The sequence below is a fragment of the Bos mutus genome, chromosome 1 (genome assembly GCF_027580195.1).
Source record: "Bos mutus isolate GX-2022 chromosome 1, NWIPB_WYAK_1.1, whole genome shotgun sequence".
NCBI classification, from domain to species: Eukaryota; Metazoa; Chordata; class Mammalia; order Artiodactyla; family Bovidae; genus Bos; species Bos mutus.
Genome location: NC_091617.1, coordinates 123,724,866 through 123,749,507, shown reverse-complemented (window position 1 = coordinate 123,749,507; position 24,642 = coordinate 123,724,866). Strand labels below are relative to the sequence as shown.

The 24,642-nt window shown below is 39.7% G+C and overlaps 1 long non-coding RNA gene across 6 annotated transcripts in view; it reads right to left on the bottom strand.

Annotated features, from left to right (window-relative positions):
* LOC106701264 (uncharacterized) overlaps positions 1 to 24,642 on the bottom strand; it is a 54,259-nt gene that overhangs the window by 28,271 nt on the left and 1,346 nt on the right. For 4 of the 6 annotated variants that reach the window (XR_011465012.1, XR_011465009.1, XR_011465013.1 and 1 more), the window contains exons 2-3: positions 18,201 to 18,293; positions 17,804 to 18,035 (exon numbers count right to left, since the gene is read on the bottom strand). This is a non-coding gene — a long non-coding RNA (uncharacterized lncRNA). Of the gene's footprint in view, positions 1 to 2,944; positions 3,020 to 16,238; positions 18,036 to 18,200; positions 18,294 to 24,642 lie in introns of those variants that run through there. The other 2 variants (XR_011465010.1, XR_011465006.1) reach the window with 2 other exon arrangements.

Below are 24,642 nucleotides of genomic sequence, written 5' to 3'. Positions count from 1 at the left end.
TTAGCTTGAACAATTGTTAATTGCTATATCTTTAAGTTCACCGACCCTTTATTTTAAAATTAAATCTCCCATTAAGTTCTTTTATTTTTTTCATTTTGGACATATTTTTCAGGTCTAGATGTTCTTTTTAGTTCTTCTTTTGTATCTTTCTTTCCTCTCTTTAAAATTCCTTAAAGTATTTCTAATTGCTATTTTAAGGAATGTTTCTGCTAATATTATTATCTATTTCATGAGTTTATTTTTATTAATTAATTACATTCCTAGTAATTTTTATTTTCATGTTATTGGGGGTTTTAGTTCTCCTCTAAAGAATGCTGGCTTTTTTGTGTGGCTCAATTATTTATCCATTTGAGTTTAAGTAGTTTTGTTTATGAGATACTAGTCTAGCCTTAGGGCTTCCCAGGTGGCTCAGTGGTAAAGAACCTGCTTACAATGCAGGAGACACCAGAGGTATGGGTTCAGTTCCTGGGTCAGGAAGATCTCCTGGAGGAGGGCATGGCAACCCACTCTAGCATTCTCACCTGGAGAATCCCATGGACGGAGGGAGTCTGGCTGGCTACAGTCTATAGGTTGCAAAGAGTCAGATGTGACTGAGCACACAGCACGGCACAGAGTAGCCTTAATATGGACATAATTTAGCCTGTTACTAAGGTAGCATCCTTTTGGGGTCCCTGCTGAATGTTTACTAATGTTTCTACCTTTGGCTGGTCTGATCTCAAATATATCCCAGGCCTATCCATGCTCTCCCTTCTTGCTTTTCATTCTGAAAAATGCCTCCAGTTAGAAAGGTAGAATGATTGCAAGACTCACTTAAGTGCTTTCCCTACTCTTTAGGATCACAGCTTCGTGCTGCCAAAGTCTGAAAATAATTGTTCCTATATATTCTCCAATTTTTTAGTTGTTTATGGTGTGCCAGTCTGAAATAAAACTTGCTTTATTTTTTGTCTTTTTGTTGTAAAATAAAATAAAGTTACAGAAAAAAAAATGAAGCTTATGAATTATAATACTATAAGGTTAAACAACTGCTATGGTTTCAAGTTTTGTGTACTCACCAAAATTTATATGTTGAAATTCTAACTCCTAAAGGTGAAGGTATTAGTAAGCAGTGTCTTTGAGAGGTACTTCAGTCAGGAGGGTGGAACCTTCACAAATGGGATTTGATTAGTGCTTTATAAAGGAGGCACGGAGAAGGCAATGGCACCCCACTCCAGTACTCTTGCTTGGAAAATCCCATGGGCGGAGGAGCCTGTTAGGCTGCAATCCATGGGGTCACTAAGAGTCAGACACGACTGAGAGACTTCACTTTCACTTTTCACTTTCATGCATTGGAGAAGGAAATGGCAGCCCACTCCAGTGTTCTTGCCTGGAGAATCCCAGGGACGGGGGAGCCTGGTGGGCTGCCGTCTATGGGGTCGAACAGAGTCGGAAACGACTGAAGTGACAGCATAGCAAAGGAGGCAACAGAGAGCTCCCTAGCCCTTTCTGCCTACTGAGAATACAAGGGAAAGTTTGTGACCTGGAAGAAGGCCCTCAGCCAGCTATGTCAGCACTGTGATCATGGACTTGAGCCTCCAATACAGTGCAAAATAAGGTTCTATTGTTTATAAGCTACCCAGTTGTGGTATTATGTTACAGCAGACTTTTGTAACCATCACTCTGGTCAAGAAACAGAAATCGGCTAGCCATTCTCAAAGTCTCTCTGTGTGCTCTTTCCCTCTCACATCCCCCTCTCACCCATATCCAGTATCCCAACTTTTATAATATTTGTATCCTTGGAGTTATTATGGTTTTTCAGTCACCAAAGTGGGCACCCGTAAACACTCACCCATTTATGTTAACTTGAATTGTCTTATAAGTCTCTTTATACACAGGTATTTCATTCATTGCTTTCTTTTCTTTACTACTTACCTGCTGGAGAGACAAGCTGCTTGTCCTGTCCAGTTTCTCACTGACTGAATTTTGCTGATTCTGTATTCATGGTGTTATTCAAATGTTCTATTTTTTCTATTTCTTGCAAATTCTCTTCAGGATACAGAAGTTGATAAAACTATCTTTTTATCCCTTTGGTAAGACTATAATTTTAATCTGAAGGCCCTTATAGCTGTTTTCATTCAGTTTTGATACTGGCAGCCATTTGTGTTCAACGTCTGAATTCACTAATTCATTCATGTTTGCAAAATAGTGATATCCATACCTTCCCTTGTGGCTCAGGCGGTAAGGCATCTGCCTACAATGTGGGATACCCGGGTTCGATCCCTGGGTCGGGAAGTTCCCAGGGAGACGGAAATGGCAACCCACTCCAGTATTCCTGCCTGGAAAATCCCATGGATGGAGAAGCCCGGTAGGCTACAGTCCATGGGGTCGCAAAGAGTCGGACACGACTGAGCTACTTCACTTCAATGTTTTTATTAACTGAAATAAGTTTTAAGAAGACGCAACCTCATTACTATTTACCAAGTATGGTAAATAGTGAATGGTATGGTTCATTTCCCAGGTGGCTTAGATGTTAAAGTGTCTGCCTCCAATGCGGGAGACCCGGGTTTGATCCCTGGAGAAGGAAATGGTAACCCAATCCAGTACTCTTACCTGGAGAATCCCATGGACAAAGAAGCCTGGTAGGCTACAGTCCATGGGGTCGAAAAGAATTGGACACGACTGAGCGACTTCACTTTCACTTTTCACTTTCACGGTTCATTTAGACAGGGTGACAAGAATGTTGCTTTCATCTGCTTTTAAGACAGTGATTTGGGACTATAATAGTCTCCTACGGCTGCTGTAACAAATTACCACAAACCTGATGCTTTAAAACAACATATATTTATTCCCTTACAATGCTGGAGGCCAGAAGGCTGAAATGAATCTTAGGGGACTAAAATCAAGGTTTCAGCAGGGTTTCACATTCACTTCAAAGGCTCTCAGTGAAAATCCCATGTCCAGGTCCTACCTCCATCTTCTCTCGTTGACAATGTTTCCATCACATGGCTTTCTTATTTCTCTCTGTAGTCAAATCTTCCTCTGCCTTCCATAAGAGAATACTTATGATGAGTTTAAGACCCACCTGGATAACTGAGGATAATCTCCCCATCCCACTATTCTTAGTTACATCCACAAAGACCCTTTTTCCACATACAGTTAAAAACTGTATATCTTTGGAGGTTTACCACAGTGACAATAAAATCTTTTAAAAATGTTATTTAATATTACTATGAACTTGGAGGTTTAAACATACTTGATTGGCTTCAATTCATTGTAATTTTTCTACAAACTGTGGTGAATTAGAGCCTCAATTTGATTTCTGAATCCTTGTGACATGACCTTTGTAGTTTTTTTTTTTTTTATTGTTTTTCTGTTATAAATGCTTCAAGATATTCTAGTATATTTTCTACTGTAGATCTGGGATCAGTCATATCTTGAAAAAGTTTTATGGTTTCCTTTAAGAGAAAATAGTGTTTCTAAAGAATAGTCTGGAAGCTAGGGTTTCTATTTGCACTGGTGATTTATTTTCTCCTGGGAATTTTCAAATTCAGGACTACAGGGTTTTTACTTAACCTTTTTTATTTTACACCTTTCCACACTGAGAATCTTCACTCTCAAGGTCACAAGTAATGATAGATTTAGAATATATCATAATTGCTCATTTGTTTTATCCTACTTACTTTATCCCACATCTTATATATGTTGTTCCATGTCTTCCTGCATAAAGCATTTTTATTAAAAAATCTGATGATAATTTTGATGCCCTTATGAAATACGTGTTCTTTTGGTTAGACTCCCAATGATTTGTTTGTTTGTTTGTTTAAGTCCAATACCTTTATAAGAATACTTCTTGGTCTAGTTGCTTTGGGTTGATATTCTCAGGTAACAGGGTGTTCTTTTAATGTATACTTCACAGTAATATTTTTTAGCAAGCGTTTAATATTTGTTCTATTTCCTAGATCTTTTTTCTTTCTTTTTTTAGGTATTCCTGTAACTGTATATATATCTTCTTTTTATAACTTTAATATTTGTCATTATCCTTCAAATCCTTTTTATTTCTTCATTTATTTTTAAAGATTTCCTCCCTTGGATCTATTTCCTGTAAGGCATTACTTGTTGTATTTGGTTTTGTGTGTGTACGTGTGTTATGTGTTTTTTCTTCTAATTTATTCTTCAGTTCTGAAATATTTTTTCTTTTATGAGTTCTATTTGCTAGTTTCTGAATTTTTCTGATTTTTTACTGTTTTTTCATATCTTGTTCTTTTCACTATGCAACATTGTTTCATTTTGAAATGTAACATTTCAATTTGCATACAAGATGAGCATGTGTTTCTAGTGTTTTCTTTGACTGCAGGGTTATTCCGCTTCTGTCATCTTATAGTTACTTGTATGTTATTTGACATCAATAGCTTTCCAGTGCTCATTTTTACATGGATTTAACTTGCATGACTTCTTGGATTTGGTCCAGATAGCTTTCTAACTTCTCACAAGCTCCCTTTTCTATGCTTTTCTATAGCAGTAAAACTATAATTGCTTTCTTGGTGTAGTTGGCAGCTCTGTTTCCTTCTCTATTTTATCTGAATCTTTTTTTCCCTTTGTCCTAGTTGTTCCTATGCTGAACAATTTTTTTTTTTTTTCAGTTCAGCAGTTTCTCTTCAGTATGAGACATGTACTTGAAGGGAACTCTAGTGCCTGTCAGTTATGAGAATTTATGAAAATGGGCCAGCAATAAGACTTAGTTCTGACTACTGGAACATGCTAGACCTCTCCCAGTTTTAGCTGCTGTTCTCAGATTGAACTGCCATGATTCCCAGTGAGTAAGTTTTAGTTTATGTGGAGTTTTTCTCCTCAGGTCCATCAGATGCCCCATGGCTTCACATTGCTTCCCCCTACATAGACACTGATCAGACATGGGTCTTGTGGCTACTGGTGGCTTTTCTCACCTGCTTGTATTCTCAGGTTTGTGAGGATAGTCTGTTATCTTTTTTGCAAATATTGTTTTTAGCTTTGTTAATCTAGCTGCAGTGTCTTTTAATGTGGGAATTCCAAAGATCTCAAACATGTTACGTCTCCACTACCACTTTCTCAGAATCCTACAGTTATTTAAGTGAGATTCCTTAATATAAAAAGTTCATTAAAGTACCAAAAGGCAAAAGAAAAATTCTTGACCATTACAGGGCTAGAAACTGTAGGAAGTAACTACCATATCTAGATCTGGAAAACTAAAGAAGTGTTTAGTACTTGGCTGGTGCTGGCAATTCTGAGTTCAAATGAAGGGACTCATGGAATTGGGATCCAGCCCTAAGAGAAGCCAGAGCTACAGTGGTGTTGGTTCCCCTGAGTGGGCATATTCAGCATGGTATTTGAAAGACTGCAAAACTACAGTCAACTGCTGCTGTGATGAGGAAATGTTAGTAACAAGTGAAGCTTTATTGTGCTTGTGCTTACTCACTCAGTCATGTCCAACTGTTTACCACCCCACGGACTGTAGCCCATCACGCTCCTCTGTCCATGGGGATTCTCCAGGCAAGAATACTGGAATGGGTTTCCATGCCCTCCTCCAAGGGATCTTCCCAACTCAGGCATCAAATCCAGATTTCCCATATTATAGGTTGATTCGTTACCATCTGAGCCACCAAGGAACCTATGAATACTGGAGTGAGTAGCCTATCCCTTTTCCAGTGGATCTTCCTGACCCAGGAATTGAACTAGGGTTTCCTGCATTGCAGGTAGATTCTTTACCAGCTGAGCTTCCAGAGAAGCCCCGAAGCTTTATTAAAGTGATGCTAATAGGAAAAAGTACATCATGAGAAACTCTGGGCTGGAAGAAGCAGAAGCTGGAATCAAGATTGCCGGGAGAAATATCAATAACCTCAGATATGCAGATAATACCACCCTTATGGCAGAAAGTGAAGAGGAGCTAAAAAGCCTCTTGATGAGAGTGAAAGAGGAGAGTGAAAAAGTTGGCTTAAAGCTCAACATTCAGAAAACGAAGATCATGGCATCTGGTCCCATCACTTCATGGCAAATAGATGGGGAAACAGTGGAAACAGTGTCAGACTTTATTTTTTTGGGCTCCAAAATCACTGCAGATGGTGACTGCAGCCATGAAATTAAAAGACACTTACTCCTTGGAAGAAAAGTTATGACCAACCTAGATATCACATTGAAAAGCAGAGACATTACTTTGCCAACAAAGGTCCGTCTAGTCAAGGCTATTGTTTTTCCAGTGGTCATGTATGGATGCGAGAGTTGGACTGTGAAGAAAGCTGAGGGTCGAAGAACTGATGCTTTTGAACTGTGGTGTTGGAGACGACTCTTGAGAGTCCCTTGGACTGCAAGGAGATCCAACCAGTCCATTCTGAAGGAGATCAGCCCTGGGATTTCTTTGGAAGGAATGATGCTAAAGCTGAAACTCCAGTACTTTGGCCACCTCATGCGAAGAGTTGACTCATTGGAAAAGACCCTGATGCTGGCAGGGATTGGGGGCAGGAGGAGAAGGGGACAACAGAGGATGAGATGGCTGGATGGCATCACTGACTCGATGGACGTGAGTTTGAGTGAACTCCGAGAGTTGGTGATGGACAGGGAGGCCTGGCATGCTGCGATTCATGGGGTCGCAAAGAGTCGGACACGACTGAGCGACTGAACTGAATAGGAACAAGAAGCAAATGGTATAAGAAAAAAGAGTTTCTTTCCTCCTCCTCTGTCTTGTGATCACCCTTTATTTCCCCTATTGCCAGAGCTTAACAGGGAGCAAGTAGACAAATCAGAAATGCAATTTCCAGAGCTCTAGTTCTAACATCACAAAACAAAATATACAAGGGTAAATATGAAGCTGAGAGATAGTAACTTAAAAACTGGCTTATAATTGTTATAATCTCTTTGTAAACTGAGCATTTTATCATTGAATAATCTTTATCTTAATACTTTTAATTTTTATTTTATCTATTAATGTTGCCTTTCCTCCATTTGTATGCAGTTGCTTTTCTCTTATCCTATTTCTTATTTCAAACATTTCTTCATTGCTTTGCTTAAATGTGTGTGTATGTGTTTAGGAATACATGGGTAGATTTGTTTTTATCAACTCAATCTGAGATTCTGTTTTATATGTTGGGGAATTTAACCATTTGTGTGATTTACTGCTTTCACCTTACCTTGTTTGCATTTTTTAACTTTTTCCTTATTTCCTTCTAAATATTTCCCTTATTAGTTTTCCTGTCTGATCATCACCATTACTTATCTTTTTCCTCTTTTTAATTTGGAAATTTTACTATACTTTTCCATTCAACTGGTGATTATAATTTTCATTTACTCAAAATCCATATGAAAAGTAAGGGCTTTATGAAAATAAAAAAAACAACAATTAATTCTCTTTTTAGGTGCTCAGTTCCTTCACTCGGTGAACTATTTAAAACACTTTTATTTCTCGTCTCCTCACCTCCAAACTCCTAGGATTTATTGCCCTATTTTAATTACTTTTAGCTAGAGTCTTATCTTCCCTGGCTCAGACAATAAAGAATCCGCCTGCAATGCAGGAGACCTGGGTTCAGTCCTTGAGTCAGGAAGATCCTCTGGAGAAGGGAATGGCTAACTATTCCAGTATTCTTGCCTGGAGAATTCCTCAGACAGAGAAGCCTGGCGGGCTACAGTGCATGGGGTTGCAAAGAGTTAGACAGGACTGAGCAACTAACACTTTCACTTTTCACTTTCAGAGTCTATTATCAGTGTAGTCTTACAGTATGCCACATCTATTTCAAGAACTGACCATTAGGACTCATATTACACGTACCCAGCCTGCATTTCTGTTTAGAATTCTCTTCAGGTTACAGACATGTTAAAGCTCATCACTCTTTCATTTAGTCCATCTTCCTGTCCTGAGATCTATATTTTTTTGTTTGTTGCTTATTTACAGTCCTTTCCTTTATTGTTTCTTTAATTGTACTACTGATATATTCTATCAGTCTTCATGTATTTCCAAATAACTTTCTTTGAAATTGACAATTAAATGATATCTGAATTAGTTATTTGATCAGTCCTTTTTCTCCATATAAATGATACTTAATTTTTCTCTTGCTTCTAATGGCGTAATTAAAAGGTGATCTGATTCTTTTGCCTTCAAGATTTACTCTTTCTCCAAAGAAGGCAGACTTTTTCTTTATCCTTGGAACTTAGAAATTTAACTAGATTATTTCTAATATGTCCATAACAAGATACTATTAAAAGTCAGAATGTAAAGGAAGTTGAAATTTCAACAAAATGATAGATCCTTAAGATACTAATGAGTAGATTCTATGATCCTTCCTAATTGTATGATATTGGCACATTTTTCAGGGAGACAGTTTGTTTGCTAATTTCTGACTGCCAATATTTCCTTTCTCAGGGTCAGTGAAGTCCTTTCTTCCTTTTTGCCTGTAATGTACTTCCTGGAATTGGGCTTTCATTGTGTTTAAAGTAAACCATGATAATTTTATGTATTAAGAAATTAGTTATGATTGCTTTGCTATAGCTGATGGGAACTCCTCTCCTTTTCTGCAATGTCATTCTTAGTAAATGACAAAGTCTTATTTAAAATTTTAAGTCTATAGTCGAATTTTCTACAACAATGTCTTCCTTCATCAGTCATGGCTGAGTGGGACCTTTTATTCTGCAGATCTTTCTCTAGTTCAGGAACTTTTTATTTTTTCTATATAAAATTTTTTTTATATGAAGTACTTCTCCATCTTTTTGCTTCCTCCCTTTGGAACTCCTGTTACTCACTGTCGGGTCATCTATGTCTTTCAGTTTTCTGATCTTGTCTTTTACACTTTCTATCCACTTGTATTTTTGTTCTGTGCTCAATTTTCCTCCATTTGACCTTTTATACCACTAATTCTGATATATGCTTTACATGCTGAGGTTTTTTGTTTGTTTGTTTGTTTGTTTGTCTTTTTTATGCACTGAGCTTTAAAGTTTGAAAATCACAATTCAAATCTTCACGCTGGGATACAGTGAGACAGGGATACCAGTTAATGTGCTCCTACAATTTTCTGGCTGAAGATGCAGGCCTGAAATGAGCATATGTCAATAGAAATGAAGAAGGAATAATAAACTGTGTTAGTTTTCTGGGACTGCCATAACAAAATACCACAGACTGGGTGGCTTAAACAACAGACATTTATTTTCTCAAAGTTCTGGAGGCTGGATGTTTAAGATCAAGGTGCCAGCAGTATTGATTTCCTCTGAGGCCTATCTCCTTGGTTTGCAGATGGCAGAACTCTCACTGCCTCTTCACATGATCTTGTCTCTGTGTGCACACTCCCTCGTGTCAGTTTTTGTGTCCAAGTTTCTTCTTCTATAAGAGTAAATGACTTAGGCCCCAAATGGCATCTCTTATGTCCAGAAAATCATGCCTGGTTCTCTTTCTCCAGGGAACCCCTACCCTAACTGCTTCACTTTGTCAGAACCACTCCCAGAACACCAGTCAGATTAGCTTAGGACCATGCTAATGCCTAATTTTAAGTTAATTATTGCTTTAAAGACCTTATTTCCAACTACGATTATACTTTGAGGTACTGGGGATTCGGATTTCAACATATAAACTTCTGGGAAACACAATTCAGCCCATAACAACTATCATTGTTAAAAGTAGATATTTGTTGTTTATTCATATCAACTAACTCTTGTATCACCTAGGTTTCCAATAATTAAATTCTGACACCAACTCCCAGAGTTAGCATCAGGATCTACAAGTGTCTCAGTTTCACAAAAGACACCCCCTCTTGAAATTCTGGCCGAAAATGGTGTGCAAAAGCTACTCATATCTCTGCTCAGCAGATTAAATATCAAGGGTTCCCTCAACCCTCTCCATAGATTTGGTAGCTCACCAGAACTACTCACAGAATCAAAAAAAAAAAAAAAAATAGCATTTACTTATGACTACTGGTCTATTGAAAAGCAGAGACATTACTTTGCAACAAAGGTCTGTCTAGTCAAGGCTATGGTTTTTCCAGTGGTCATGTATGGATGTGAGAGTTGGACAGTGAAGAAAGCTGAGTGCTGAAAAATTGATGCTTTTGAACTGTGGTGTTGGAGAAGACTCCTGCAAGTCCCTTGGAATGCAAGGAGATCCAACCAGTCCTTTCTGAAGGAGGTCAGCCCTGGGTGTTCTTTGGAGGGAATGATGCTAAAGCTGAAGCTCCAGTACTTTGGCCACCTCATGTGAAGAGTTGACTAATTGGAAAAGACTGATGCTGGGAGGGATTGGGGGCAGGAGGAAAAGGGGACAACAGAGGATGAGATGGCTGGATGGCATCACCGACTTGATGGACGTGAGTTTGAGTGAACTCTGGGAGTTGGTGATGGACAGGGAGGCCTGGCATGCTGCGATTCATGGGGTTGCAAAGAGTCGGACACCACTGAGGGACTGAACTGAACTGAACTGAACTGGTCTATTATAGAAGATATACCTCAGCAACAGTCAAATGGAAGAGGTATGTAGGGCAACGTATGGCGGCAGTGATGGGAAACTTCAGTGCCTTTTTTGGATGCATTAACCCCAGCACCTCAATGAGTTTATCAAATGAAAAACTCTCCAGATTCCATCCATTAGGGGTTTTTAAGGAGGTATCATTATATGGGCATGATGACTAAGTTACTGAAAACTTGTAAATACCCAGTCACCAGCCCCTCCCCGCTTCCTGAAGGTTGGAGGGTAGGACTGAAAGTGTAAGTGGATAGGGTAAGGGGTCCCAGCGAAAGAGAACCAGGCATGGCTTTGTAAACATGTGAGAAGCCATTTTTGTCCTAAGTCATTTTGTGATCTAAGCCTGGCCACAATACTTGCTCTTCACAAAGTCTATTGCAGGAAGGGAGACCCTTTCCAGGCCCCAAATGGGGCTCTTGTCTAACACTTGGAAATGAATCATCTGAGGAGATACACTTGCTGACAACGCAAGAGAGTTAATTGGGAAGGGGACCCCAGGCAAAGAGCAGTAGGGTAAGGGAACCCAGGAGAACTGCTCTGTCACACGGCTCCCAGTCTCGGGTTCTATGGTAATAGGATTAGCTTCCAGGTTGTCTCTGACTAATTGTTTTGACTCAAGAGTCCTTCCTGGTGGTACACGCATTGCTCAGCCAAGACGGATGCCAGCGAGGAGGATTCTGGGAGGTGCTCAGATACATGGTGTCTCCTTTGGACTTTTCCTGAACTCTACCAGTTGGTGGTGGCTTATTAGCTCTTGTTCCTTACCAGGACCTCCAGTCATAAAACAACCCTTGCAAATGGTTACTATGGTGCCTGGCCAGGGTGGACAGTTTTAGTCAGTGTGTTTCTGCTAACAGGTCTCAGTAATTAATAATCTTAAAAGAAGTGAGGAAATGTAGGAACAAAGCAAAAGCGGTCAAGGAGCAACAGTTCAGTGATAAAACAGATTCATAGTTCCTCCTCAAGGGATATACATAACACTCTGATACATATCTTTGAGTTTCACAGGAACTATCCATTCAGGTGAAGGACAGTGAACTACCTACATGCTGAGATGTCAGAGTAGTGGAACCTAAGGAAAGATGATGCTGACCTTTCCTGATATTTGTGACTTTTAATCAACTAAAGCCTGGACCTGGTCAACCTCTGCCCCAATACAGTGTGAAATTCTCCTTTGCTTAAGCCCCTTCAGGAATATGCATACACTACTCAAGCCCTTTCATGAATATGAATATACTCTTAGCTTAAAACTTCCTCAATTTTGCTGTATGGGGAGAGAAGGCTTTGGGAGAAATCCCTGTTATCCTCCTCACTTGCTGCAAGGAATAAATCCTTCCTCTGCTCTTTGGCTTGGTTATGTCTTTTGCACTCTCCAAGAGGCAAATCTATGTAGTTTTCAGGCAACAAAACTTCCAAGCTTCTAATCATGGTGCTAGGTAGTTAGAATAGGAAAAAGGAATCCAAAATAGCAGGGGCTAAAAGACAAAGAAAGGGAAAAGTCTATGAAAATGGAACAAAAGAAAACCCATGGACCTGAGTGAGAACTTCAGGTCAAACAAACACTCCCCTTCTTGGCTAGCCCAATTTACATAGGGCTGGCGGGGGTGGGGGTGGGGGTACAACTGATAAAAAGAGGAAGCCAGGATGGATTGAAGCCTCTCCTTTTGGGTCAGCCCACTTTCATGCCTCAAGGGTGTACTATCCTTTGCTTGCCAAATAAAACTGAGCTGTAACCAAGCTGTAATACTGGTTTGCCATTTCAAATCTTTGCTGACGTGAGACAGAACCAAGAAAATTACACACTCCCCTGACAACAGATTGGCCTTTCTGGTGACCAGACCCCATTCTGAAGTGATCTAAAGGCCTGCTTATCACTAAAGAAGTTCAAGAAATTTTAGTTTTGTGTGAGGAACTAGAGACAAAGACCAAATATTTGTCTATTTCACTACATTTATGCAAAAAGGTAACAAACTGGACTACAAGATGCTTCTGAATCACTGATGAATACAAACTGGGGAAAATGCCATCTAAATATTATAATATGTCTACCTTTTAAGAGGTTAAATATACCTTTAGATTATTTCTTTGCTCTAAGAAAGACACAAAGTGGCCTGTAAAGTAAATGTAAATCAAGTCATCAATCTATTGTTCCTGGGCAAAGCTCAAGAATCTTGAATGTAAATATCTTAGAGCAGCTCAGTTTTGTTTTGTGAAGCAAGTGTACCTAGGTATCACGTTTCTACAGGTTTTTTTGGCTTCTTTGGGGAAAATGTCCTTTGCTGTTTGGATTTGGATTGCCCCGTGTATTAATTTTGTCATTTTTTCTTGAACAGTCATAGGAACTCTTGTGTTGTAAAAGGGAAAAGTCTAAGTATAGAAAGCTGACTGGAAAGGTGACACTAGAAATCAGTGCAAACTCAGCCAACTTTAGGGACCAAGCAAGTGACATAAATGTGTGTGAAACTGTTCATTCTAAAACTGAATTTAGTGGTAAATAATTTAGTAGTAAAGCTGGAAAGTTTGTGCCTTCTCCAGGAATGGAATTTCAAAAAAAATTCTTTTAAACACTCTGAAGTTTAGTTTCCAGCTATGGTGGAATAAGAGGAACCAGATTTTAACCTCCTGCCATAAAAAATAGGGCTTCCCAGGTGGCTCAGTGACAAAGAATCCATCTGCTAATGCAGGAAACGCAGGTTTGATCCCCGATTGGGAAGATCCTCTGAAGGAGAAAATGGCAACCCACTCCAGTTTTCTTGCCAAGATAATCCCATGGGCAGAGAAGCCTGGCGGGCTACACTCCATGTAGTCACAAAGAGTCAGACATGACTGAGCAACTGAGCACATGCATGCATAACGAATAGAAACTGGACAAAATATATGAATCAATTGTTTCAGATTATGGACAATGTCAGCACAGGACAATGGTCAATGTCCCTGTTAAAAAGAATATATGGACGATAATCCCCATTTTGCCCAAGCTTATTTCTGGAGTTTCCAGGCTGCATCATATGAAAGGGTACCGAAACAGAAATTAGCAGTCACTGTAAGTGAGGAAACAGAGTTTGGTGTTTAAGGATGTCAAGTATTCCATAATTTGCAAGATATAATGATGCTGAGGAGAAATAATAATGAATAGAAAGCACTTCGGAGATCTCTAGAAAGCTGACCTATAGTATTCCTGAGGATTAACCTGCATATTAAGCTGTGACTTTTAAAAACATCTGTGGAATTTGAAAGCAATTTTTTAAGATACTTTTTTTCTTAGTATTTTCTCTGAAATTTCCTTTGCAATTACTTCAAGTTTGTAGTCAATTTAGAAGGGACAAACATTCCCAACAATTAATAAATGATTATTCATGTTATGATTTAATGATTTTTACTGCAAAATGTTTACTATTTACTATTGGCCATTGCTTTAAGACTGACAGTGAGCTAGTTTTTCTCTCCTAATATTGGAGATTACTGTTTTCTAAATTATTGTTCATTATCTACAGTTCCATACTAAGTGCTAGTGTCTTAAAGACTTGGGAATCAAAACCTTACCCAAAGAAAGAGTTAAAATCTTCCCTTGGCAATTTCCTGACTGTCTAATGGTCAGACTGGAGGCTTTCACTCCTAGGGTCTGGGTTTGATCCCTGGTATGGGAACTAAGATCCTGCAAGCCATGCAGCACAGCCAAAAATAAAATAAAATAAAATCTGCCCTTATGTAGAGTTTAAAGCTTCTTTTAAAATAAATTCTAGAACTTCAATTACTGTATTTGCCACTAGGTCTGCAAACTGATAGCTGTAATTAAGTGCTACCTTATGTTAGAACGGGCTTCCATGGTGGCTCAGATGGTAAAGAATCCGCCTGCAGTGTGGGAGTCCTGGGTTCAATCCCTGGGTTGGGAAGATTTCCTGAAGAAGGGAATGGCTACCCACTCCAGTATTCTTGCCTGGAAAATTCCATGGACAGAGGAGCCCAGCAGGCTACAGTCCATGGGGTTGCAAAGAGTCAGACATGACTGAGTGAATTTCACTTATGTTAGAATAATGTAACGCCTATAAAAACATACTTTATTTTGACATTTCAGTTTAATCCACTAAGTTGCTGTTTTCAGTTGGTCAATAAGTTCTAGCAATCCTGTTATCATTAATTAGATCACTTTTTAAAAAATATATATATTTTACTTACCTATAATTATTAAACTTGTATTTTCTAAGAAGGAGGCAAATCTTCAAGGAAGCTTATTTATAATAAAGGAATACGTAATATTTCTAATCCCTTTGATGTGATTTAAAATTTTAATTCTTGACTTTGAAATTGAGCAGGATCCTGCTGGGCCCTCCTGGGTACAAAAGCCCCTCCATGTCTCCTGTTTCTTGTTTGCAAAAAAAGGCTTTAATCTCCTAGGCCTTCCCTGAGTTCCAAAGAGCAGGGTCAAACTGTTACTAATTAGGGAAGTGAGAGAATACAGAAACAAAGGAAAAGCAGTAAAGCAAGAAAAGTAATGATAGTGGAAAAAAAAGAGACCTAGTTTTTCCTCAAGAGATACACCTAACAATCTGATGAATATCTCCCTGTTGGTCTATAGAAATTAAGATCCCCCTACGGAGAAGGCAATGGCAAGCCACTCCAGTACTCTTGCCTGGAAGATCCCATGGGCGGACGAGCCTGGTAGGCTGCAGTCCATGGGGTTGCTAAGAGTCGGCAGGACTTCACTTTCACTTTTTCACTTTCATGCATTGGAGAAGGAAATGGCAACCCACTCCAGTGTTCTTGCCTGGAGAATCCCAGGGATGGAGGAGCCTAGTGGGCTGCTGTCTCTGGGGTCGCACAGAGTCGGACACGACTCAAGCTACTTAGCAGCAACCCAAATGGAAGAAGGTGACTACATGCTGACCACAAGCACACAGACCCCTGACTGGTTGGAACCACAAAGCTGATGGTTGAGATTCCTAAAAGGTCATGCTATTACCTCACCACTAACCAATTAGAAGAAAGTCCATGAGTTGAAACCCTCATCCCAAATGTTGCCTTTAAAAACCCTTCCAGGAAAGCCACTGGGGGTTGGGTCTTTTGAACACAAACAGCCCTTTTTCCTTGCTTGTGTCAAGGAAATGTGTGCTCAGTCATGTTCCACTCTTTGCGACCCCATGGACTATAGCCTGCCAGGCTCCTCTGTCCACAGGATTTTTCAGGCAAGAATACTGGAGTGGGTTGCCATTTTCCTCCTTCAGGGGATCTTCCCAACACAGGGATTAAACCCATGTCTCCTGTGTCTCCTGCATTGCAGGAGGATTCTTTACCTGCGGAGCCATCAGGGAAGCCCTTCTCCTTGCTTGTTAGTTGCTCAGTCGTGTCCAACCCTTTGCAACCCCATGGACTGTAGCCCTGCCAGGCTCATCTGTCCATGGAATTCTCTAGGCAAGAATACTGGAGTGGGTTGCCATTCCCTTCTCCAAGGGATCTTCCCAACCCAGGGATCGAACCCAGGTCTCCCACACTGCAGGCAGATTCTTTACTGTGTGAGCCACAGGGGTTGGGGCCCTGCAAATAAATACTGTACTTTCCTTTCCTACAACCTAGTGCCAGTAGGTTGGCTTTGCTACAAGGCAGGCAAGTGGACCCAAATTCGGTTCAGTAACAACTTCTCAAAAAATTACTAGAGCTTTACTATTTCCTAGAAGACAAGAGAAAGAAAAAAGCCTCTCAATCTGTCAAATTGGATAGACAGGTCAATCAGTTATATTTCTATTCAGAACTCACAGTTCTACTGGCCATACTATACAATTAGATTATACTGGATGATAAGACATCTCTTCAGTTAGTTTCTGTGATATAGTTATTTTTATTTTATATGGAAGTACAGCCACTTAAGAATGTTGTGATAGTTTCAGGTGGACAGCAAAGGGACTCAGCCATATATATACATGCATTCATTCCCCCCAAACTCCCCTCCCATCCAGGCTGCCACATAACATTGAGCAGAGTTCCCTGTAGGACAGTAGGTCCTGTTGGTTTTAAATATAGCAGTGTGTACATGTCCATCCCAAACTCTGTAACTATCCCAGTCCCCCATCCTTCCCCTGGGCAACTATAAGTTTGTGAGACTGTTTCTGTTAAATTAATAAGTTCATTTGTGTCATTTCTTTTTAGATTCCGCATATAAGAGACGTCATAGGACATAGTAAGAAATACATATTTGGCCTTTGGTTCCTGGCCCAAAGTTCTAAACACTTGGAATTTCCTGAGCAGCCAGCAATGTGTGCACCTTTTGTTACAATACTTGATCTCTTGTCCTCAGTTCCTTAAATCACTCCAGAGCCATCAAGGTGAAGATATCTTATTCATAACAAGCCCCCTTCCCCTACAGCTGGTTCTATGTTAATGAGGTGACTTTTGCAGAGCACCTAAGGATGCTGCTGGTTGCCAGGGGAACCAATTCAAACAGAGAACTTTTCAGTCCCACTCTGTCCTAGGGGAGGGGAAAGAAGGGACTGGATGTTGAATCAATCACCTATGGCCGACCAAAAGTTTAATCAGTTTTGCCTATGAATGAAGTCTCCACAAAATTTTAACAGGATGGGTCAGAGAACTCCTGGGTTGGCGAACAGGTAGAGAGTTAGGACAGTGGCACACTCGGAGAGGGCATGGAAACTTTGAGTCCTTTTCTGATACCTTGCCCTATGCATCTCTTCTATTTTGCAGTTCCTGAGTAATATCCTTTTATAATAAAACAGTAATCTAGTACATAAAATGAGTTTTTTGAGCCACTTTAGCAAATTAACCAAATCCAAGGATGGCATATGGTGAGAAGCATAGGTGATAACCTAGACTCACAACTGGCTTCTGAAGTGGGAGTGGGAGTCTTATGGGGACTGACTCCTTAACCTATAACCCAAGGAGTGGGTCCTAGGAACCTCTGATTTGTAGCTGGTCATCAGAAGCACAGGTAATAACCTGGGCTCACAATTTTCTTCTGAACTACAGGGTGGTCTTGTGGGACTGAGTCCTTAACCTGTGGAATCTAATACTGTCTCCAAATACATAATGTTAGAATCGAGTCAAATTGTAGGACACCCAGCTGATGTCAGAGAATTGCTCATGTGGGGAATGCCCTCCCACATATATACACCCCACACACAGGAATTAGTGACAGAATCTTTAGGTCCCCAAAATGGGACTTCTTATTTGCCTAAAGGGTTTATAAACTCTTTTATAAGGAAAAAAACAAAAACATTTATCAACCACATAATTTTGAATGCTAAATACACACTATGATACTCAAACACAAGACATAAATAGGCTTCCTCAGCTGTGGCTGATTTTTATAAAATGAGCACAACAATTAGGCTGGAGACTACTCAGATATTTTACCTATACGTGTGGTTTCCATGAAGGGATCTTTACTTAGAAGTCCAAGCATTAGCTACCCAGAAGATGCTGTTGCTCTGAAAAGGGCAGCTGTGGTTCTCCCAACTTTTTGCTTGCTTGCTTAAGAGCGAGCATTGGGCTGCAGTTATTATCATCCAGCAGAGATGGCAGGAACATCATCAGTAAATTCAGGGAGGTAGGAGTCACAGAATGTGAGGCTTATGAGGAAAACAGACTATGAAGGAAAAAAGAAGCAAAATTATATTAGTGAACTCTCCTAAAAGGAGTGCTATCAATGCAAAGGTAATGTCTATAGCTATAACAATTTCTTGTTTATGATCCTTTAATATTTGCTTACATCACATTTCTCACAAACATGTTAAAGTTAATATGTATGTACCTGTCTCTCCACAGGACTCTAAGAACCCCAAACCTCAGAATCTTGTACTTGGTGAAATTGGATAAGGGGCATTTCCAGTACGTAGGCCAACTCCTAAAAATAGAAAATAATATTAATTTACATAGGCTTTGGTTTAATTTTTCAACAGATCTTAATACAGGGTAGTAAGTGATCTCTCATTGAAATGCTGTTAATTTTTTTGTCTTTGCATATCTTACTTTCTCTGCTGAAACAAACTGGGGGAATAAAAACCAGAAGTAATAAAAATTTACTAAGAGAAAATGTGCCTCTCTGGATTAGTCTAGTTAAGGCAGAAAACACTTATGTAATATTGCATGTTAATCAGAATTAATATAAATCAAGAATTATAAATTACAGTTGCACTTGAGCTAATTTGAATTATTCTGACCATGTCAGAAAAACTATGATTCAATGTTCTCAAGCAAAATCATGGTTTTGATGTTTATGAGTTTGAGAAGTCTATTTTTATCCAACAGAGCCAACTGTTTGATATTAAATCCATCCTAAAAAAAACCTGTGTATAATGTCATTGATTTAAAGTATAGTAAAATGCGATTAAAACGTTATTGAAACACTGAACAGCTTTTAACAATATACGTAAATCAGATAATTAACATTAGTTAGTGGAAGACTTACAGCTAACATTGTCAAGCATTTCAATTTTAGGTGTCAGAACTGAAAACAGGGAAAAGACCCCATCATTTTGTGATGACACAGGTCTTTCAATTAGACTAAAAGTAATAATTATTCATACATTGATAGATAACTGTATGTCTCAATAGCTAAATCAAGCTTAGAAACACAAATGTGGCACTGAAGTAAATGGACATGGAAAATTTTACTTGTATTGCTGCTGCTAAGTCACTTCAGTTGTGTCCGACTCTGTGTGACCCCAGAGACAGCAGCCCACCAGGCTCCCCCGTCCCTGGGATTCTCCATGCAAGAACACTGGAGTGGGTTGCCACCTCCTTCTCCAATGCATGAAAATGAAAAATGAAAGTGAAGTCGCTCAGTCGTATCCGACTTGTAGCGACCCCATGGACTGCAGCCCACCAGGCTCCTCCATCCATGGGATTTTCCAGGCAGGAGTACTGGAGTGGGGTGCCATTGCCTTCTCTTGTATTGCGTTGGCCAAAAAGTTTGCTCAGGTTTTTCTTTTTGTATTTATTTTTAACTGGAGGACAATCAGGTTTTTCCACAAGATGTTACAGAAAAACCCAAACAAACTTTTTGGCCAATGCAATATCTTTCTCATTCTTTTCCTCTCAACCTTCTTCACCTCAGTAAAGTGGTAACTCTTTTAGTAGTTTAGGACAAAAACTATGCATTGATAGCTGATGCTGTTCTTACTCTCACCCAAACCTTGAGTAAATTCTGTTAGATCTATCTTTGGAATATATTCAGAATATTCTCATCAACTTTAACCTGGGTCTCCCGCATTGCAGGCAGACTTGTCTGAGCCTTGCTATCAGCTGTCATTTCCAGCTTTGGACTATTACAATAGTATTTAATCCTAAAGTGTTAATTACTTCAGTTGTTCGTCCATCCACCTATACAACAACTACTAATAAACAATCACTTAAATCAGACACTATTTTAGGTACTTAAGTACACAGAATTATCTCTTTGGCCTTTCCAAAAGGAATGCCTCTTACACATCCTAAATTTATTATGATATATTGTTTTAGGACATAACGATGAGGGGACTAAACAGTCAATAATGAGAAAATTAGTGACTCAGTAAGGAATCATTTTCTAAATCAAGATTCCAATGCTTTGCTTCTAAACTGGAAAACCTAACTGATATGTCCATTAAAAATATTCTGATAAACCACTGTAAGTAATGATTTTTGGCATATAACACTGAAGGAATAAAAATTATTAAAGGACATTACTGTGTAACATTTTTTAACTCCTCTCAAATAAACAGACATTTTGGCCTTTACATCTCTTAAGTTGAAAAAGAGAAAAAGAATTATGTTGAACTCTGTCAGATTACAGCAATAAATAATACTCATCTGTAAAAACTTTACCTAAATGATAAAAAAATCCAATCTCTTAAGAAATGTATTTCAATGAAGTATTATTTTTATAATGCTCAAAATGTGACATTTATACTTTGAGCAGATGTATACTAGTAACAGCTGTAATGATACAAAGTTTCTTTGAATTGACAATGTTCATAACATTATAATCACAAGATATGCAATAAGTGTAAATACACACACTTTTTATGCTGTAGAAAAGAATGCTAAACAATAAAGCTTTCATACCTAAAACCTTACTACCTAACAGCAGAATTTTGTAGGTCAGAATTTCTCAATAGCATATCACTATTGACATTTTGGGCTGGTTAATTCTTTGTTGTTGGAATTGCCTTGTACAGTGTAGGATGTTTTGCAATATTCCTGGCCTCTTCCCACTAGATACCAATCCCTACTCCTTGGTTATGACACCAAAAATGTTTTCAGAGGTTGTCCAATGTACCCTTTCCCCACCAAGAGGCAATATTCCCTAATTGAGTACCACTGCTGCAGGGGACCCATTGATGGATCACAGCCTTGTCATGGTGAAGGGGCCTGAGTAACTCAATGAAGCTATGAGCCATGCCATGCAGGGCCACCGAAAACAGATGGATCATAATGAAGAGTTCTGACAAAACTTGGCCACTAGGGGAGGGAACTGCAACCCGCTCCAGTATTCTTGCCATGAGAACTCCATGAACAGTATGAAAAGGCAAAAAGATATGAAACTGAAAGATGAGTCCCCAGGCCAGAAGGTGTACAATATGCTACTGGGAAAGAGTAGAGGGCAATTACTAATAGCTCCAGAAAGAATGTAGAGGTTGGGCCAAAGCAGAAACGATGGTCAGTTGTGGATGTGTCTGGTGCTGAAACCAAAGTCCGATGCTGTAAAGAACAATATTGCATAGGAACCTGGAATGTTAGGTATTCAATGGACATAAATTTGAGCAGACTTCGAGATAGTGGGCTTCCCTTGTGGCTCAGCTGGTAAAGAATCTGCCTGCAATGTGAGAGACCTGGGTTCGATCCTTGGGTTGGGAAGATCCCCTGGAGAAGGGAAGGTTACCCACTTCAGTATTCTGGCCTGGAGAACTCCATGTACTATATAGTCCATGGGGTTGCTAAGAGTTAGACATGACAGAGAAACTTTCACTTTCACTTCCAGAAGATAGTGGAAGACAGAGGAACCCAGTGTACTGCAGTCCATGAGGTCACAGAGTCAGCCACAACTTAGTGACTGAACAACTACAACAACAGCTACAGGGGATATAATAATGACATAATGTAAAACTTTAATTTTCTAAGAGCAAGTTCATTTTTTAAAAAAATATATGATGGGTATTTCATTAAATTGTTTTCCTCTATTTCTTTACATTGATCACTGAGGAAGTCTTTCCTATCTCGCCCTGCTATTCTGTGGAACTCCACATTCAAATAGGTGTATCTTTCCTTTTCTCCTTTGCCTTAAGCTTCTTTTAAAACAACAGAAAACAATAGAATGGAAAGACTAAGAGATTTCTTCAAGAAAATGAGATACCAAGGGAACATTTCATCCAAACATGGGCACCATAACGGACAGAAATAGTATGGACCTAACAGAAGCAGAAGATATTAAGAAGAGGTGGCAGGAATACACAGAAAAACTGTACAAAAAAGATCTTTACGACCAAGATAATCATGATGGTGTGATCACTTACCTAGAGCCAGACATCCTGGAATGTGAAGTCAAGTGGGCCTTAGAAAGCATCACCAGGAACAAAGCTAGTGGAGGTGATGGAATTCTAGTTGAGCTATTTCAGATCCTGAAAGACAATGCTGTGAAAGTGCTGCACTCAATATGCTAGCAAATTTGGAAAACTCAGCAGCGGCCACAGGACTGGAAAAGGTCAGTTTTCATTCCAATTCCAAAGAAAGGCAATGCCAAAGAATGCTCAAACTACTGCACAATTGCACTGATTTCACATGCTAGTAAAGTAATGCTCAAAATTCTCCAAGCCAGGCTTCAGCAACACATGAACCGTGAACTTCCAGATGTTCAAGGTGGTTTTAGAAATGGCAGAGGAACCAGAGATCAAATTGCCAACATCCTCTGGATCATGGAAAAAGCAAGAGAGTTCCAGAAAATCATCTATTTCTGCTTTATTGACTACGCCAAAGCCTTTGACTGTGTGGATCACAATAAACTGTGGAAAATTCTGAAAGAGATGGGAATACCAGACCACCTGACCTGCCTCTTGAGAAACCTATATGCAAGTCAGGAAGCAACAGTTAGAACTGGACACGGAACAACAGACTGGTTCCAAATAGGAAAAGGAGTATGTCAAGGCTGTATATTGTCACCCTGCTTATTTAACTCATATGCAGAGTACATCATGAGAAACACTGGGCTGGAAAAAGTACAAGGTGAAATCAAGATTGCTGGGAGAAGTATCAGATATGCAGATATACAGATGATACCACCCTTATGGCAGAAAGTGAAGAGGAACTAAAGAGCCTCTTGATGAAAGTGAAAGAGGAGAGTGAAAAAGTTGGCTTAAAGCTCAACATTCAGAAAACTTAGATCATGGCATCTGGTCCCACCACTTCATGGAAAGTAGATGGGGAAACAGTGTCAGACTTTATTTTGGGGGGCTCCAAAATCACTGCAGATGGTGATTGCAGCCATGAAATTAAAAGACGCTTACTCCTTGGAAGGAAAGTTATGAGCAACCTAGATAGCATATTCAAAAGCACCCATTACTTTGCCAACAAAGGTCTGTCTAGTCAATGCTATGGTTTTTTCAGTGGTCATGTATGGATGTGAGAGTTGGACTGTGAAGAAAGCTGAGGGTTGAAGAATTGATGCTTTTGAACTGTGGTGTTGGAGAAGACTCTTGAGAGTCCCTTGGACTGCAAGGAGATCCAACCAGTCCATTCTAAAGAGATCAGTCCTGGGTGTTCATTGGAAGGACTGATGCTGAAACTGAAATTCCAATACTTTGGCCACCTCATGCGAAGAGTTGACTCACTGGAAAAGACTGATGCTGGGTGCGATTGGGGGCAGGAGGAGAAGGGGACGGCAGAGGATGAGATGGCTGGATGGCATCACCGACTCTATGGATATGAGTTTGAGTGAACTCTGGGAGTTGGTGATGGACAGGGAGGCCTGGCATGCTGCGATTCATGGGGTCGCAAAGAGTTGGACACGACTGAGCGGCTGAGCTGAGCTGAATCCTTTAGATAGTCTTGGGTGCCTGCTCAGTTGCTTCAGTCAAGTCTGACTCTTTGCGACCCTGTGGATTGTACTGTACCAGGTTCCTCTGTCCATAGGATTCTCCAGGCAAGAATACTGGCGTGGGTTTCCATGCTCTCCTCCAGGAATAGTCTTGCATTATACCTCAATTCTCTCAGCTTTATCACTGGCAATAATTCCAATGGAATCATTCACTCTAAATAAAAATATTGAAATGCATGTAGTGCTTTTGTTTTAAAGCAATTCCACATAAATCCTCTAGTATTGATTGAACATATCTAAATGACAGGAAGAAAGGATGTTAGGGATAAGAATTTTGCAGTTTAGTAATAACTAGCCCAGTTTACTCGGAGAAGGCAATGGCACCCCACTCCAGTACTCTTGCTTGGAAAATCCCATGGATGGAAGAGCCTGGTAGGCTGTAATCCATGGAGTCGCTAAGAGTCGGACATGACTGAGCGACTTCCCTTTCACTTTTCACTTTCACGCATTGGAGAAGGAAATGGCAACCCACTCCAGTGTTCTTGCCTGGAGAATCCCAGGGACGGGGGAGCCTGGTGGGCTTCCGTCTATGGAGTCATACAGAGTTGGACAGGACTGAAGCGACTTAGCAGCAGCAGTAGCAGCCCAGTTTACAAATCAGCAGAGACAGAAGCAGAGCTGACATCTCCAGACCAATCATACCAAACTCTCAATGGAGATATTGTTCATAATTCTACATTTCATGAAGTTATAGGATGCTCTGAAAGTAAGTTAAATCAAGTTACTGCCGAAGGCTTCAAAAAATCCTTAGCATTATCAAACTTCAAGTCACTTTGTACAAACTGGAAGAACTAAAACCGCCCAATTTGTCTGGAGTCAATGTAACATCATTTAAAAGTCACTTCTACGCTGAATATATTTATTAGTTGTACAAGTATGTTTTTCCCCCCCAAAGTTTGAATTCTTTTATCACGAAGGTCAAAATGCTGACTACAACAGTACTTCTCGAGTATAGCTCTTCCTTTTACAAGTAAACAATGTTGAGACCACCACACAGAAACCAGTACAGACTTTTTTCATTAAGCCCTTCTAGAGTTGATTTCTACATGCCAGTGAATGGGTCTCCTAAACATCATTGTTCAACCCCTATCATTAACTCGGTTAAAACCCAGATATTTTAACA